Genomic DNA, 18414 nt, shown 5'->3' on the forward strand with positions numbered 1-18414 from the left:
CAGTTTCTTAACCAGTAAGAAAAAAATTTCAACTTAGTTTTCTCCATTAACTCGCCATTAGCAGAATGTGAATTCCGGACCCTGTTCTTTTTTGCCTCCTCCTTTGAAAGTCAAAATGATGTTGTTCCCCTCTCTGCCCAATTAATGATGAGTAATAATAATCATAAAACACATTTAAACATATACATTTATCTAAGATGACAAATAAAGCAAAGCAGGAGCAATAAATTACATTTTCCACATTCTGCTAAAAAAAATAAAATAAAAAAAAAATAATAATAATAATAATAAAAAAAAAATATATATATATATGTATATATATTCCATTTCCATATTCTGTATACATTGTGATGCAAATATGCAGAACAAAATATATTTTTTGAGTGTCTATTTACACTAGGGGAGGGACAAGTTAAGTCCCAATAAGACAGCATCCATTTATGATTTTAATAAACACATGCACTTGAAAATGCTGTTGTTATTGCATAGGCCTACTGTTTTATAAAATACTTCAATATACTGAGGTGAAAATATTATCTGCCACTATAAAAGTATAAATAGCGTATAACAACTACTTACTCTTAGTGCAAATAGCCGCTGCTAAATATTTCAAGTATTTTACAATGTCAACAAAATAAAGTAATTAATAATAAGCTATATGAAATTAATAGTTGGCCCTAAATTAGCAAGTAAATAATGCTAAATACTCCCAACCTAAATGGTCACGATATATCTGTGAAATGCATAGATGATAGAATGGTGATTGTAATACAACGTGAAAAAAATAAATAAATAAAAATGCAAACAAACCATGGAGGAAACACCGCTCACTTTGAAAACGACTCATGTAGCCTATTAATTAAAATAATGGTAGCACTTTACAATAAGGTCCATTAGTTCATTACCAGCTTAGTTAACATGAACTAAGAATGAGCAATACTTCTTCAGCATTTATTAATCTTAGTTCATATTAATTTCAACATTTACTAATACATTATTAAAATGAAAGGTTGTTTTTGTTAACATTAGTTAATGCACTGTGAACTAACATGAACAAACAATGAACAGCTGTATTTTTATTAACCAACATTAACAAATATTAACACATAGTCTACTGTAACAAATGTATTGCTTATGGTCAGTTCATTTAGTGATAGTAATAAAGTCCAAACAGCACATAAAAAAATAAAATAAAATAAAACACTGCAAACAATCCATGGAGGAAACACCACTCACTTTGAAAACAACTCATGTAGCCTATTAATAAATGATTATTTTAGCAGTCGTTCATTGTTTTTTTTTTGTTTTTGGTTTTTTTGTAAGAGGCTTTGGATATAAGCTGAATCTCCACATGTCTGATGTTTGTTTCGCACATTTGTTGTTTGTGATGGGTGTCAGTCAGATCAGGGTATTAGAGCTGTTTCCCACCACATTTACCAGTGCGAGTAAATACTTTATTAACAAACCGGCCAAAATGGCCCGTGTGTCCTCCTAAAACACGATTACCTCTGTGACTGAGCATCTCCTGCCCGTCCCACAACAGATGGCTGGACGTCTGTGATCTGTGTAAGCAATTTTGCGCATGAGTGCCACGTAATTTCTTAGGGTGACATCTCACGCTGGTTTTCGGTCTGTACTTTGACCTTGAAATTCAACGAAATTATGCCTGTCTATGCGGATCGTTGTCGGCCCTTTTCAGGAACAAGAATCAATCACTCATGAATATCACACACAGAGAACAAGGCTCATTATGGAGCTTAGCAAATTTTTATGACTGATGGTTCAATTTTACTGATTTGATCTCATGTACTTGCTTGATTTACACACTCATGTATGCTCGCAATACCCTGGAAAGTTAAAATAACAAGGGCAATTCATTTATAAATGATTCTATTCAAATACAACTATTCAAATAAATGATATTAGGTTTGGAGTTACATTTTCAATATACTGTAACTATTGCCCAATATTTACACAGTTATCTGAATGGTAAATAATAGATAAGTTATTAATAAAAGACAAGTTATTTTATGGATATTTTGATATTTTGGTTACTTTAAGCCTTGTGTATAATGCATTATAAAGGTGTATATATAATGTACATTAAAATGCATATCTCATTATATCTCTATCTTATATCTCTATATAAATTATTGTAACCAAAGTTAAAATGCATTATAATGTTGCAGAAATTGGTTGTTTGCCGTATGTTTTAATGCATTATAATTTCTAAAGGTGTGACAATAAATTGTATAATCTATTAGACCATCCAATGCATTATATAGCACAATTAATGCATTAACAGTAATTTCATAATGCATTATATATAAAGACTTTAAGCAAAGTGGTAATTTTTTTTATAATTTCAGTAGATACACGAGTCACGATAATAGAGCACAGCTAAATTACATGGTTGCTTCAGGAAATGTGTTTTTCTAATATTTGCTTTTGTTTACTGTGAGCAAGGACTGCAGTTTGTATTGCGTACATAAGGAGTCGTCCTGCACCAACCATTAAATCACAAAACTATAACACTTCTGCTATAAGCACTTGCAGTATAGAGTAGACATTTTACTTGATTATAATATAAGTGTGTTGTTACATCACGTTTCTCAGGCTGTGTAGATTCAGCTTCTCAATTTTATAAATTGTAGTGAGTGATAATCAGCAGGGGCAGATTTTGGAGTATCTCTGCTGTAGAATTATTGATTTGTTCATATATTTATTTTATAAATCAATAATGTCAATTATGCACATGCAACATCTCAAAAATATTCTGTTTCTCTTGCTTCTCCTCTCTGTTTTTCTCTCTTCCTGTCAATCTTATTATCGCAGCGGTTTAAGAGCAGGCCCTGCTGTCATAACAGAGGAGAGCGGCGAAAGGTTACACACACACACACACACACACACACACACACACACACACACACACACACACAGACATTGCTTCCATACAATCTCAATTGTAATGTGCTGTCAAAGCCTGTCAGAATATGCTGGGCTGTTGGGTGGACATGTGCCCCTGCCCACGACTGTGGAAAAACATGATTACAGACAACACTGAGAGAGCGACGTGTCTCGGTGACATAATGCAAACGCGTGTCTCCTGCTCGGATTATTTAGAGCCGTAGAGACTGGTGGGAGGACGGGGACTGTGACACTTCTTCAGGTCGAGATCAACCCTCATTACCTTGAGAACTGACACCCGAGTCCCTCAGGAAATGCTTAAACACAAAGCGATAGAAAGGAGCGATTGACTTGCTTGTCGAGGTTCTCGAGGGCCGAGGCTCTGGCTGTTTGCGCAGGGAATCGGATGAGCTTAATCAAACATTAGCCTAAGGTTTAGAGGTGTTGACTAATGGAATGGGTCATCATCTCACAACCGGATCTCCTGTTTTCCATTCATCCTTTTTTTGGAGAACCAATTATTCTTTTCTATGGCAGTTAGAAAGGATGAAAATATTCCCTGTGTATTTATAGTTAAATAGGGGAACATGCATTGGGGATAGTTCACCCAAAAATCTAAATTCTGTCAATATTTACTCACCCATAGTCTTTGAAACACAAATGAAGATATTTATAATGAAATCTGGGAGGTTTCAGTCCCTCCATTGAAAGTCCATGGCAACCAAAACTCAAACGTGTATACGTGAAGTGTTTCCAAGTTTACCAAATGTGATAAAAAAATATGAACATTCTCCTCCTGGTTGCAGTTTTTTTAGTACCCCTAGGTCTGTGTGCCGGGGCGGGGGTCTTTCAGTTGTTTTTAAAGACAAGTTTAAGTGTAGACTTTTACCTTTTGAGTCCTATTGCACTTTTGAATCTCAGTTAATCACGCTGAATTCTTTTAAATCTGTGTTATGTGTTTTGATTTATAGACCCCCAAACGTTCATGGGGATTTTATACAGGAGTTTTCTGAAATTTTATCTGGAATTGTCCCCTCTTTTGACAATATTTTAATTTTGGGGGATTTCAATATACATGTGTGCTGCCCTTCAAAGCCCCTGGTCAAATATTTTTTTAATTTATTAGAGTCATTTGATTTTTTACAATGCGTTTCTGGTCCACCTCATGAACCTGGTCATACGCTTGACCTTGTATTATCGCTGGGATTCTCTGTTGGTAGTGTGAAGATTGCTGATACTTTTTTTTCTGATCATAAGACTGGTCTTTTTAGTTCTGATTTTCCTTGTGGTGTGCTGGGTAATATTGTTTCTGCCTCTGTTTGTTCTCACATACTCAATCCTTGCACAGCTAGTAGATTTTCAGCTGTTTTTGTGGTCTCTCCTTTAATTTCATTGATCTAGTCCCCCTTTCCCTGTATGGGTTTAGAAGAGTTGGTCGACCAGTTTAACTCTTCTTGTTTAGATCATTTAGATGTTGTGGCTCCTGTCAAAGTCAGGGAAAAAAAGGTGAAATAGCAGCCCTGGTTGAACAGTACAACCCATGCTCTTAGGCAGGAGTGTAGGAGGGCTGAACGCAAATGGGTTAAAGATAAACTACAGGTCTCTTATGAGAGTTTGAAGAACCGTTGGAACGAGTATCAAAGAGCTGTTAAATTGGCTAGTTCAAATTATTTTTCTGGCATCATCTCCAGAAACTGTCGTAATTCTAGAGTCCTTTTCTCTACTGTAAATACTGTGTTTCACCCTACTGATACTCCATCACTCACTCCTTCTGTGTGAAGAGTTCTTAAACTTTTTCATTGGTAAGTTTGATGGAATTAGACCTCAGATTTCATCTGTTAGCAATGACTTTATTGCTTCTGTTGACCCTCCTAATCAATTGACCTGTTTTATGATTTATTTTGATTCTGGAAACTGTGTTGTTCTACTTTTGTTAGATCTTACCGCGCCATTTGATACAGTTGATCATAATATTCTCATTGGTCATCTTAGGGATCAGGTTGGAATTCAGGGCTTAGCCCTGAAATGGTTCTCTTCCTATTTGAAAGATAGGACTTTTTCTGTAAGTTTAGGGGCTTATTCTTCTACTGTTACCCCTCTTGTGTGTGGGGTTCCGCAGGGCTCTATACTGGGACCAATTTTATTTTCCCTTTTATTCCCTAGGTTGTATTTTTGAGAAATTTGGGATTCAGTATCATCTGTATCCGGCTGATTCTCAAATTTATTTACCACTGAAACATGGGCAATAATGTGCATACATTTTTGACTCACCTTAATTTTGACCGGCAAATCAATGCTGTTGTTAAGAATAGTTTTTTTCCATCTTAGATCAATATCTAAATCCTCTAGAAGTCTATCCTCTCTTTTGAAGATATGGAGAAGATTGTTCATGCCTTTGTGTCATCCCATTTGGATTACTGTAATGTGTTGTATCTGCGTGTGAGTCAGGCCTCTCTCTCGTTTGCAGCTTGTTCAGAACTCAGCTGCCAGACTTTTCACGGGTACTAAGAAGAGAGAACATATTACTCATGTGTTAATCAAACTACATTGGTTACCCATACGATACAGAATTCATTACAAAGCGTTGTTGTATGTTTTTAAGGCTCTGCATGGCCTAGCACCAGAGTGTGTTACTGATTTAAAGGGCACCTATTATGCAAAATTCACTTTTACATGGTGTATGAACATAAATGTGTGTTGGCAGTGTGTGAGCAAAACCACCCTAGAATGATAAAAATCCACCCAGTGTTTATTTTACAATCTCAATAAATCATAAGCACTGTCTCAGAATGAGCTGTTCTCAGATTCAGCGCAATGTGACGTAGAATTACGCAGGCCCCCTCCCACGACTGTTGAGTGACACTTCAGTTTGAGCATAGACCCGCCATGATGAGCTGGACACAGTCCACCATTGTTCGACGCTTGAGCAGCTGTAGACAAGAATGTCTCCTAAGCGATTGAGGTGTTTTGTTGTTGGATGTCAGAATGAACATATCAGTCTTCATTTACTCTCGTTCTTACTCGAGGATGGATATGTACCAACTGTTCGTGATCCAGATTACACTCTCCGGAGCGACAGGCCTAACGTTACTGACCACGGCAGAAATGAAAGTGAGAGTGTGCACTTTATGACAGCTCATCGAATAGTTTTACGGATTTACAGTGTACCAGTTTATTAAGCACAGACTGAAAAGGTGTGTATATATTTGTTTGCTTTTAGTTGTAACGAGTGTTTTGTGTACTTCGCTGTGTATGTTCCATGATAATGAGAGAGAGAGAGTTTATGGATAAGACTTTAATGCTCACATCTTATACTGTGTTTATTTAGCTGTTCTTACAGTGATTCTCTGGAGTAAAACTAACGCTTCATCTTTTGTGTGATGTACAATAAACTTCATTGAACTCATCAGTATATTTTGGTCATCATTTGGACGAGGTCTGCTACAGCAGGCTTGTATTAATAGTGGATAAAAGCAGATGACAAATAAGTTATAACCATAATTAAGCTAAACTATACCTGTTAATCTCCATATTCTCTGGCGCTGTGGGCATTATTGTCCGACTCCGAGTCAAAATGAACACGCTACTGAGAGTTTCTGTTTTGATATTATCAGATGAGATTGTCCTGACTGAAGGCAAGCTCGTGAGGCTCCACCCCCTGTGCCGTGCAGCAGCAGTTCATTTGCATTTAAAGGGATACACACTAAAACAGCGCGTTTTTCTGAGCCCCAAAAAATGACAATTTAAACATGCTGTAAAAAAAATATCTGTTGGGTATTTTGAGCTAAAACTTCACATACATACTCTGGGGACATCAGAGACTTATTTTACATCTTGTGAAAAGGGTCATAATAGGTGCCCTTTAATCAGTCGCTGTCAATCCAGTAGATCTCTGCGCTCAAATGATCAATTGCTCCTCATGATTCCGTAATCTCGTTTAAAATGTAAAGGTGATCGGGCATTCTCTGTTGCAGCTCCTAGGCGCTGGAATGACCTTCCTCCGTCAGAGTGTGCTTAAACGTAATTTCTTTAGCATTTCAAAATGCTTTGTGAGCTGTGTATGTCATATGTTTGCATTGTTTTTATTTTTTATTTTCTCTTTTATATTTTTCTGTTCAGCACTTTAGTTCCACTTGTGGTGGTGAAAGTGCTCAATAAATACATTTTAGTTGAGTTGGTGTGGAATGTTATGGTCACACAGGGCCTTTGAGCGCATGGGCATGGTAGTGGGGGGAAGAGTGGACCTGACTACCCAGGGCCCCGTCTAGGGAGAGGGCCCTTTGAAATCCCATCAATTTTTTTTTTTTTTTGTAGCCTAATTCGAATTAATTGGGCCCTCCAATTGATGTCATTATTCATTTCAAAATATATTGATAACACCAACTGAGAGAATGACCCCCTATTGTGGGTACTTGGCCACACCTTCACAGATTCAACCTTTCAACGGGTTTACTCTGTCTACCAGACCGGGTATGGACCAGTCCAGTCTGAGTCTCTGGCGGTTTGAGACTGGGGGTTGGTGATGCGGTGTCAGCGAAGACTGCGGGGTCAGGCTGCTGTGTGGCAGCACCTTGCTGTAGTCCATCTGGAGCTAAAGGGTGAGTGTCTCCAGCTGCCGGAGGAACATGCTGCAAGTGACGCCGGTTGCGTCTCAAAGTTGCTCCCTGAGGTGTTTCAATAACAAAGGAGCGTGGTGTGATGCTGTCTCCCGTGACAACGGCAGGTGTTCTCCAGGCTTTCTGATGATCCAGCTTCATGAGGACGGGATCACCTGGCTTTAAAGAAGGCAAGGGCCTAGCTCCATGGCGCTGATTAAAGTAGAATGCTTGTTTCCCCTTTTCCCATGCATCCTTAGTCCTGACCGTTTCCAGATCAGGCCATCGGGGCTGTAGATTTGCCTCCAGTGTTGGAAGGGTTGTCTTTATCTTCCGGCCCATGAGTAGCTCTGCCGGGCTCACGCCTGTGGTGGTGCAAGGCGTTGACCGAAAGCACATAAGGGCAAGCAGAGGGTCTTTCTGCGTCAAGATTTTTTTAGTGGTCTGAACCCCTCTCTCTGCATGTCCGTTCCCTTGAGGGTTGTGTGGACTAGACGTGATGTGTATAAAGTCAAACTCTCTTGCAAAGTCTTTAAATTCCTGACATGAAAACTGAGGCCCATTGTCAGACACGACCTCATCTGGACAGCCAAATCTTGCAAACACTGTCTTCAACTTCAAGATTACCTGCGAGGCAGTGGTTGTCGGCAGGTGAAGTATTTCCAGGAACCGGGAAAAATAGTCAGACACGACAAGGTAAGTGTGTTTGTTATGATCACACAGGTCCATAGCAAGTCTCTTCCAAGGTCGGTCAGGAAGGGGGGTAGAGATGAGAGGTTCTTTCCGTTGGCTGGGTTTCATCTCACGGCACACCTGACAGGACTGGACCTTTTGTTGGATTGCTGATGAGATGCTGGGCCACCATACAGACGCATGGGCTCGCTCTCTACACTTTGTCAAACCTTGGTGTCCGTCATGTATTCGGTTCAGGATGTAATTTCTCAGCACATCAGGAATCACCATACGGCTGCCTCTGATGACGATCCCATTGTATTCAGATAATTCAGCTTTCATGGGAAAATACTCTCTGATTGCTGCTGGGACGTGGCCTATGTAATCTGGCCACCCTGACTTTATGTACTGCAACACCAGTTGAAGGTTACAGTCGGCTGCCGTAGCTGTCTTTATGGCCTCAAGCTTACGTGGGGTTGCAGGCAGGGCGTCTACAACGGCTGCTATACAGCACGCTACGTCTGAGTGAGTGTCAGTCTCCGTTTCCAGGCACTGTAGTGGACTCCGTGAGAGTGTGTCGGCCACTGTTAAGGTCTTCCCTGGTGCATATTCGGCCATCGGTTTAAATCTCATAAGTCTCATGAGTAGTCTTTGGCACCGTATTGGCACGTTGTCCAGGTCTTTCTGATTCATGAGGGGCACCAGAGGTTTGTGGTCGGTGACCAATTTGAAGCTCTCAAGGCCACACAGATACTTTCCAAATTTCTCACAGGCCCAGACGCTCGCCAAACACTCCTTCTCAATCTGTGCATATCTGGTCTCGGCATCAGACAGGCGACGTGAGCAGTATGCCACAGGTTTCCATTCCCCTTCATGTAGCTGCAACAGTACTCCGCCTATGCCATAACTGCTGGCGTCAGCTGAGACAGCAGTAGGCCGGTTCACATCATAGAACTTCAGGACTGGAGAAGTGGACAGGATGTCTTTAATCCGCTGGAATGCCTCCTGCTGAGAATGGTCCCATGTCCATACTGACTTGGACTTTAACAGGTCATAAAGTGGCTGACACACAGTAGACAAATTTGGAATGTATCTCCCCAAGTAATTGAACATGCCCAAAATACGCTTTAGGTCTTGCACGTTCTGTGGTGGTGGGAGCTCGCGGATTGCCTTGACTTTTTCAGGGTCGGGCCTCACACCTGATTTGTCAATGACATGACCCAAGAAGTGAAGCTGGTCCTGCCTAAACTTAAATTTTTCTTTGTTTAGCTTCAGGCCGGCTGACTCGATCCTTTCCAGCACCTTGCTGAGACGTTGGTCGTGCTGTTCTGGAGTATCTCCATACTCGAGGACATCATCCATGAAGATAGCCACGCCTACCAGGCCATTGAGGGTCTCTGTCATTTTGCGTTGGAAGATTTCCGGAGCACTTGTGATTCCGAATGGGAGTCTTTTAAACGCATATCTCCCAAAGGGTGTTATGAAGGTGGTTAATTTGGTGCTTTCAGGGTGCAGAGGTATCTGCCAAAACCCGGAGGCGGCATCCAGTGACGTGAACATGGTTGCGCCACTGAGTTTAGCAGTAATTTCCTCAGCAGTTGGAAGGACGAACCTCTCTCTCCTTACAGCCTCGTTTAACCTCTTCAAATCAACACAGATACGCACCTTCCCATTTTTCCTTGGAACTGGCACCATAGGCGCACACCAGTCAGTGGGCTCAGTCACAGGCTCAATCCCCTCATTTTCCTCCATGCGTTTTAATTCCTCTTTTACTTTTTGCAGTAGAGGCAACGGGACACGACGGGCAGTGTGCACTGTGTATGGCTCAGCATTATCTCTTAACAGGATTTTAACAGGTTCGGTTTTGAGTGTTCAGTGCTCACCGAATGCTGTGTGGACTTCCTCGACATGTTTCACAAGCCCCATGGTCATTGCAGTGGCTCTGCCTAGCAGATTGTTCGCGTTGCGGCCACCAACGACGTATACTGGAAAACAGTATGGCTTTCCCTTATATTCTGTGCTGGCTTGGAACTTTCCTAAACAGTCCAACTGACCACCTGGACTGCACAGTGTGATATTAGATGGCTCCAATTTCTTATCGGGAACTAGTTTGTTGAACCCCTCTGCTCCCATAATGTTTACATCTGCACCCGTGTCAATTTTGAATTTGACCGGTGTTGTTCCAATTGTAAACTGTATTGTCCATCGTTCATCACTTCTGATTTCATGTGTGACTGCACCCAGGAAGTATGGTGTCTGTGAAACAGTCTCTGTCACTTCTCTGACTGATTTACTATAACATTTCTTTTCCCAGTGACCCACCTTCTTACACTTGTTGCATGTGGAGTTCTTGGCTGGGCACCTTTCCGGATCTCTATGTTTCAATTTTCCACATTTTCCACAGTTTGAGTCTCCTTGATCATTTTCTCTCTTTTTAGGTTTCCACTTGGGCTTTCCTCTGTCTAATCCTCTCCCGCGGATTTCCTGTACTGCTGCATGTGACTCCCCTGCAGGTGAACTTGCAGTGCAACCTCCTCAGACTGGCGAACAGTTGTAATCGTTTGGGCAAGTGTAAGATCAGCCATTAGCTGCAATTTACGTGACAAATCCTTGTCCAAAATGCCCACAACGATGTGGTCGCGGATGTGTTCGTCTCTATTTACACCAAAGTCGCAGTGTTCTGATAGCTCATAAAGGGCTCTGATAAACATTTCAGCTTTCTCACCGGGCCGCTGCGATCGCTGGTGAAAACAGGCGCGCTCGTGAATCACGTTGCGTTTAGGATAGAAGTATGCGTCGTATTTTCCCAACACAACGTCAATCTTCTTCTCATCCCCCTCCGTCTCAAATGTGAAAGACTTGAAAATGTTTTCAGCCTCAGGTCCCATGGCATAAATCAGCGAACTGACCTGCACTTCGCCATCCTCTTTACTCAGTTTAGTGGCCAGCCGAAATCGCAGGAAACGTTGCTTCCAGTCTGCCCATTCATTTGGACGACCTGCACTTGGCCATCTTTTCAGTGATGCAATGTGTCCGTCAAACGCTTCTGACACCATGTAAATAATTCAAATGTCCACACGAGTCTCAGGGTTCAATGAATACTTTGTATTGTTACAATCTTGCAGCAGCTAACATACAGGCAAGTGTTCAAACTCAAACTCCCCGCAACCACCCGAGTCTCCTAGGGCAACGCCCCCGCGTGCGTACGTAACAGAATGCCCTTAAAGCTATATAGTCACATTTACATGTGCACATTATATGACACAATGGATGTCCCTGATCATTTTCGGACTGAAGAGAGACGGAAGCGCAAAAGGAAACGCATGCCTGATGAGATGACACAAGAAGATGCAACTACTGAAGACAGTGCAGAAAATGCATTCAGGAACAAAATATTTTTTGTTGCAATGGATAGCATCATCAGTGCATTGAGTGCCAGATTTCAGACCACAGCAAAGATATGTGAAACATTTGCACCTATTCTGAAGCTGACAGATATGACTGCAGAGCAGATAAAAGAAGCATGCCAGACACTGGCAAAAATGTATGACACGGATCTCTCAGAAAATCCATTTGAAAATGAAGTGCTACACTTCCGCACCATTTATGATGCTACATTTTCAAAAACTCTGTCCTCTCTTGTGCTCCTCAATGCCATCTGGAAGATGCAGCTGCAGAGCATTTTTGGAGAGCTTTGCATTGTTTTAAGGATTTTCTGCACACTTCCTGTCACAGTTGCAGGAGGTGAACGGGCTTTCAGCAAGTTAAAACCGGTAAAAAACTACCTGAGATCAACAATGGGCCAGGATAGACTAAACAGCCTCGCCAATCTGTCAATTGAAAGCCAATTGGCCAAACAGTTGGACTTTACAGATCTCATCACTGATTTCGCAAACAAAAAGACTCGTCATTGGGGATTTACTGGGATGTAGATTACATCTCATTTGACTTTTATTTATTTTTTTACAGTTGACATTTTTTTTTCATTATGGCAGGCTTAGCTTATTTGATTGGTTTCTGAGGGTACAGTTGTCTCGTGTTCTCCTGTTCAAAAATAAATGTTTTTAATTTAAAACTTGCATCAGTATCATGGATCAAAATGTTAGTACACAAACCCGATGTAGCCTAAGGTTTAATGGAACAGTTCATTGAACAACATGCATGTAAGTGTTGCTGAATGCTGTAATAAGTAGAATGTGGAAGTAGTTCGTTCAGAGAATGTGTTAAATAAAGTATATAAATAGTCGGTGTTGGAGGTAACGCATTACATGTCACACGAGTTACGTAATCAGATTACTTTTTACAAGTTACTAGTAAAGTAACAACACTGGTGATATTTCGGGCCTGAAACCTGCAACACTTTTTAAACTTAATTGACTTAATTACTGAAGCCATCACAGCAAACATTTGTTAATGCTTATAGATCTCAGAATGGAAGGAATATAATATCTGTTACTTCCCTGACTAGCCATTTCTATTTGTGTTTGTGCTCCTCCTGCCTGATGTGTCCCGTCTTGGAGAAGTCAATCTTCTTCACAAAGGAGGAGCCCTTCCACCCGAGGGACATCGTTTATTCATGTATCAGATTTATTTTTGCCTCCCCTGCCTCCCAGGATTCACACTGCATTTATTACAGAAGGTAATGAAAATGGGATTTATACAGTAGAGCCCAACATGCCCTGAGACACTCGCTCTTACCTCGCTCGCTCCCGATTCAGCCTGCCATCCCAAAGTGAACAACTTCAAAGTTTCTCAAAGTAGATGTTTCAATACAAAGTCTTTCTTTGCTTCTCTGTAAAAAGGCTTTTACCTTGTTATATTTAATTTTAGGGGAGAGGAGTGTAGACAGCCTTTACTTTTCTCCAATAGCCATTTCAATTTCAAGTCAATCTTCTTCACAAAAAGGCTCTTTCCTCACTGCTGAACTTTGTTTATTCAAGTATCATTTTTATTTATTTTTTTGTCTAGATCTTTAGAAACTGTGATTTAGAGCTTCTCTTTAGTCCTTAGAGAATCGACATCTGAGCTTTCTGAAGAAATTGCTCTCACTTTTTATGCATTTCATTCAGTTCCGTATGGTAAGCGTATCGAAAACGGATGGGACGTTCTTTCATTCTCTAATTTGCTTTCAGAGGATCAGCATGTTGCAAAATTGTACGTAAAAGCAGAGTTGCAACTGATTTTAAAAATCAATTTGCGCAAATAATAATGGTTGGAAATTGTGCAAAGTGTATAATTTTCCTCTGTGTGCTCTCAAATGTGCTTTATAGCAATTATGACTGAACAATATCAGCACTTTTTGAGTGGAGCTTTAGCCCAGGCTGATAAGACCCTCTTGAAACTATTATTATTTGTTCTATTTTTACATTTCACTGCTAATGTGGTTTTAGTGCAACTGCAGAAACGGCTATCAGTTTATAAACAAAAGCATAAGAAATGCAACAGCAATTGCTAAGTAGACTATAAGAGAAACTATTAGCAGAAAATACTAAATCTTTTGTGCCATTTACTAATAATCAAAATATATGTTTGTCTATTTATTTATTTTTTTACTTTATCACTATTGCCCATGATTAACCATTTAAAGCCTGACATATGAAATAATAGTCAACTACAGTATAATTATTTGTATATACTTCAATAAAACTTGAGACTTGTTCCTTGTCAGTCGATGTCAGCTGTTTCCTGTGTTCTCCGAGTTCCTTCGTTATTGGTTTTTGTTTGTTTGATCAATAAAAACCTTTGTAAATAGATCCATTTCTCAGTGATGATTGAGAGATGTACAAATAAAGTCTGATCAATCATATTTGAAACAAAAAAACGATGTATGTTTTGTATTACAAGTTTTCTGAAATGTCAAGTCAAGTCACCTTCATTTATACAGTGCTTTTAACAATATAGATTGTTTCAAAGAAGCTTTACAGTGATAATAGGAAATTACAGTAACAGAGATTGTTTTGGCTTTACAGCAACTTTAGAATAAAGTTATTGTCCAGCTAAAGTTAGTTTTGATTGATTCACTTCCATTGCAAAGATCATTAGTTATTAACTTAGGGGCCGCTAACACGACACCGTTGTAACAGAAAACCCTCAACGCATTCTGTGTTTTTTTTTTTTTTAAGGTTATCTCTGCACACACCTCAAAAACACAAACCCGCGAAAACGCAGACGACGTGCACATGTGCAAACAAATGTATCTTTAAATATGCAAATGAGGCATTATCTAATTCAGGGGTGGGCAATTAATCTCCCCAAGAGGCCACATGAGAAACTTGGGCGTTTGTAGAGGGCCAGACCAATACACTTAACTCAGTTCTTCCCAATATATTATTTATCTTTTTAAAAAACAGGAAATGAATGAAATGAAAATATGGAGCACACAATTATATCACTATTTAATGAACATTCTTAAATAAAAAAGCAATAAATACCCCCAGTGTTGGCATTTATGTAGACAAATCAGTTGCCTTGACTTTTAAAGCAGCAGTCCATAACTTTTGGCACTTTAGCGGTTAATAAACAGAACTGCATGTGTCTTGCGGAAGAACATTGCAGCCGGAGCTACTTCTCTCATGTCTATGACGAGTCGTGCAGGCACTGGGCTGCTCTGCAGCGGTTAACCCGACCGGCCTTAAATAGTCTGAATATAAACACTGATTATAGGTGTACCATAGTTATTCATGATAAGACAAAAACACGGTTTGGAAAATGTATGTACTCGCTCAATATATAAATTTTGTAAATTTTGAACAAACAAAAAAAGTTATGGACTCCAACTCCAATTTACCAAATACTTCACGCGGGCTGGTCAAGGATAGCCAGAGGGCCTGATGTGGCCCTGGGGCCGTACAATGCCCAGGTCTTAATTAAATATGAACTAATTTGGATACATTTCCAGAACAAAAATCTGAACATTGGATGAAGTCAGGTTCAAAATTCATGTTTAATTTATTTTTTTATTTTTTTTGGGAGTCGAAGGGTTTTACAGAGGGGATTTTGGATTTGTCTTTTTACCAATTCAAAATCCAGCCAGAAAAAATAAAATAAAAAAATAATAATTTAATAAAATATTGTATAAAATCAGGCGAATTATATATGAACAAACCCCTCTGTAAAAACCTTCAGAATACAGATAGGAATAAAACTGTAAAGTGTTTTTTGTATGTAAAGCTACTGAAGTGGAGATTTCTGACTCACTGTGAGAAAAAGGCCTTTAAATAAATGTACTGTAATTGAAATTTACAGAAACAAATAGATAAAGTGCTATAAAAGATAAACTTAAAAGTGTATTTAATAATAAGACAAGCTCATTGGAAAACGTTTCAGTGGCAACATTTTTGAAAATGCAAAAGACATACCAATACGTATTACGTACATATCACTGCAGTTTCCAACAGAAATGAACACTAGAGGCAGTAAAACAGCAAGCACTTTTAATCATTTTCACACACAATTATGATGAATTAATAAAGACTTGTTTTTACGTGGTTTCTTGCACAATTATGTTATGACCTCGAAACACTTTTTGCCATAGTGTATGATATGTAAACGAATATATTTTGGAGTTTGCATCATTAACCAGCTCCACGTGTTCAGTTTTACTGATGTATTAAGCTTGCTCGATAGCTCAGCTGGTACAGAATTGCACTTGTGATGCGGAGAGATCGAGTACGAATCCCATGCGAGAGTTCAAAAACAAACTAAAATGGCATGGTTACGATTGCGTTTTTATGTTACATTTGCTTTTTGTTAACACTATCGGTTAGGTTTAGTGTAGGTGTACGTTATTTTAAGTAAGTAGGTACTTTTAGCGCCACTTACCAGACATTTTAATTCAGAACTGCGGTGATACGTACAAACTCCAACGTAAAACGTGTCCATATTCACGTTCATCTGTTCCGGAAAAAACGTACTCGGTTACTAACGTAACCTCGGTTCTCTCTAGAGAGGGAACGAGTACTGCGTAAGTCTTACGCTAGGGGGAAATCTCTTTTCCGCGAGATACTGAAGCCAAAAACTTATCCTTAATTTTTGAAATAATGTAAAACGCGCTGCGGCAGCATGCAGACACAGGCGAGACGGCTCGCGCGCCTATTGGCTGCCCTGCGGCAACTGCAGCAGCATATCAATAAGGCCTTCTCATGACGTCAGCTCCCTTCGAGAGGCTAGCTAACTGTTTTTTTATCGCCGGAGCGAACCAGAGCATGTGCAGGCACGGCAAGATACGCAGTACTCGTTCCCTCTCTAGAGAGAACCGAGGTTACGTTAGTAACCGAGTACGTTCTCTTACGAGAGGTTCTCTCGTACTGCGTAAGTCTTACGCTAGGGGAACACAGTGTAAAACGGCGTGCATGCTAAGATCCAGCACCAAAGTCCTAAGGGCAAGTGCCCGGGCTCATATAGTACATGATCATAAGGAACTCACAGAGAGTCCAGGAAAGAGTGGCTAGAATAGCATCATTCCTGTAATAAATAGCATCCTATAAGGAGCAATTATATTGATAGTGTTTCACACAGCCAGGGCGAAACTCGGCCTGGTCTGATGAATATAGTGGGTCTTACACACTGCCCATAGAGCTGCATGATCGATCAGCGAGCGTTTGCTCAAGCAGTTTCTGTATTCTGGGCCGAAAGCATCGGGGCAGACAGTACCGAATTATTAGACCGAAAGCAGCTTAGCCTGCAAAGCGGGAACCTCTAGGTTATAAAACCTTATAAATGTAGACGGGGAGGCCCAGCCTGCCGTCATACATATATCTTGCAAGGCAATCCCACTTGACCAGGCCCACGATGAAGCCATGCTTCTCGTGGAGTGCGCTCTGACTCCCAACGGGCACTGCATGTCCTTGGAAGTGTACGCCAGCGCAATGGCGTCAACTATCCATCTGGATAGGCTCTGTTTCGACGCGGCTAGTCCCTTGGAACGTCCGCTGAACGAAACAAAGAGCTGCTCCATCTGTCTGAAGACAGATGAGCGAGACACATAAGCTCTTAATGCCCTGACTGGGCAAAGGAAGCTCGCGTCTCCTTCCTCGTCAGAAACCGGTAGGGCTGACAGGGAAATGACCTGCGCCCTAAACGGTGTGTTGAGGGATTTTGGAACATAACCGTGCTCAGGTTTGAGTATAACTCTTGAATCATTAGGCCCAAACTCCATGCACGTCGCGCTTACTGAGAGCGCGTGTAAGTCCCTTATGCGCTTCACTGAAGCGAGAGCCAGAAGAAACACTGTCATGAAAGACAGGTATTTAAGATAAATCGTCTGTAAAGGCTCGAATGGGTCACCTTTCATGGCTTCCAGTACCGTAGAAAGGTCCCATACAGGGACTGAGGGAGGTCTGGGAGGATTCAGTCTCTTAGCTCCTCTAAGGAAGCGGATGACTAAATCGTTCCTTCCTATTGACTGACCAAGCGTTGTTTTTGAGAACACTGCTTATGGCCGCCACATAAACTTTGAGCGTGGAAGGGGACCTGCCCTTGTCCAACAGCTCTTGTAGGAAGGAGAGAACCTCCGTCACCCCACAGTCTGGGGGCGACACGCCACGAGCTGTGCACCAGCTGGAGAACACTGACCATTTCGAGGAATAGAGACAGAGACGGAGCTCTAGCCTGCGTGATCGTGTTTAACACTCCGCTTGGGAGGTCAGCGGGTACCCGTTGATGGCCCAAACCTGAAGGGACCACAGCTCTGGGCGCGGATGCCAAATCGAGCCCTTGGCCTGAGAGAGGAGGTCCCTCCTCACTGGCACTGGCCATGGGGCAGTGTTCGCTAGCTGCATCAGAGTAGCACTGAGCATCCTTCTTCCCTGATCCGTTCTATCACCTGAGGCAGGAGAGAGACGGGAGGAAAGGCAAAGAGCGGGCGGCGGGGCCATACATGAGCCAGCGCGTCCCTGCTCTTGAAGAACAATTCCAGACAGTGAGCGTTTTCTTGAGACGCAAACAGGTCTACTTCCGCTCAGCCGAATTTCTTCCACAGCAGCTGGACTGTCTGTGGGTATAGAGACCACTCGGCTGTCGGAACATTGTTCCTGGACAGTCTGTCCGGTCCTACGTTTAAGAGCCCTGGCACATGCGCTGCTCTCAGGTTGCGCTGAGCCCACACCAGGAGGCGTTCTGTCAGCCTGTGCAGGTTTCGGGACCTGAGGCCGCCCTGGCGATTTATGTGGGACACCACAGACATGTTGTCCGAGCGGACCAGGATGTGGTGTCCTCGTATTTGGGGACAAAAACGCGTCAG

At 41.2% G+C, this 18414-nt stretch overlaps 1 protein-coding gene across 1 annotated transcript in view; it reads right to left on the reverse strand.

Moving 5' to 3' along the window:
- Positions 1 to 18414, reverse strand: part of LOC309484191 (uncharacterized protein) — a 255358-nt gene that overhangs the window by 118611 nt on the left and 118333 nt on the right. The gene's annotated exons all lie outside the window — the stretch shown is intronic.

Source organism: Leuciscus leuciscus, assembly GCF_965113295.1.
Source record: "Leuciscus leuciscus genome assembly, chromosome: 20".
Lineage (NCBI taxonomy): Eukaryota > Metazoa > Chordata > Actinopteri > Cypriniformes > Leuciscidae > Leuciscus > Leuciscus leuciscus.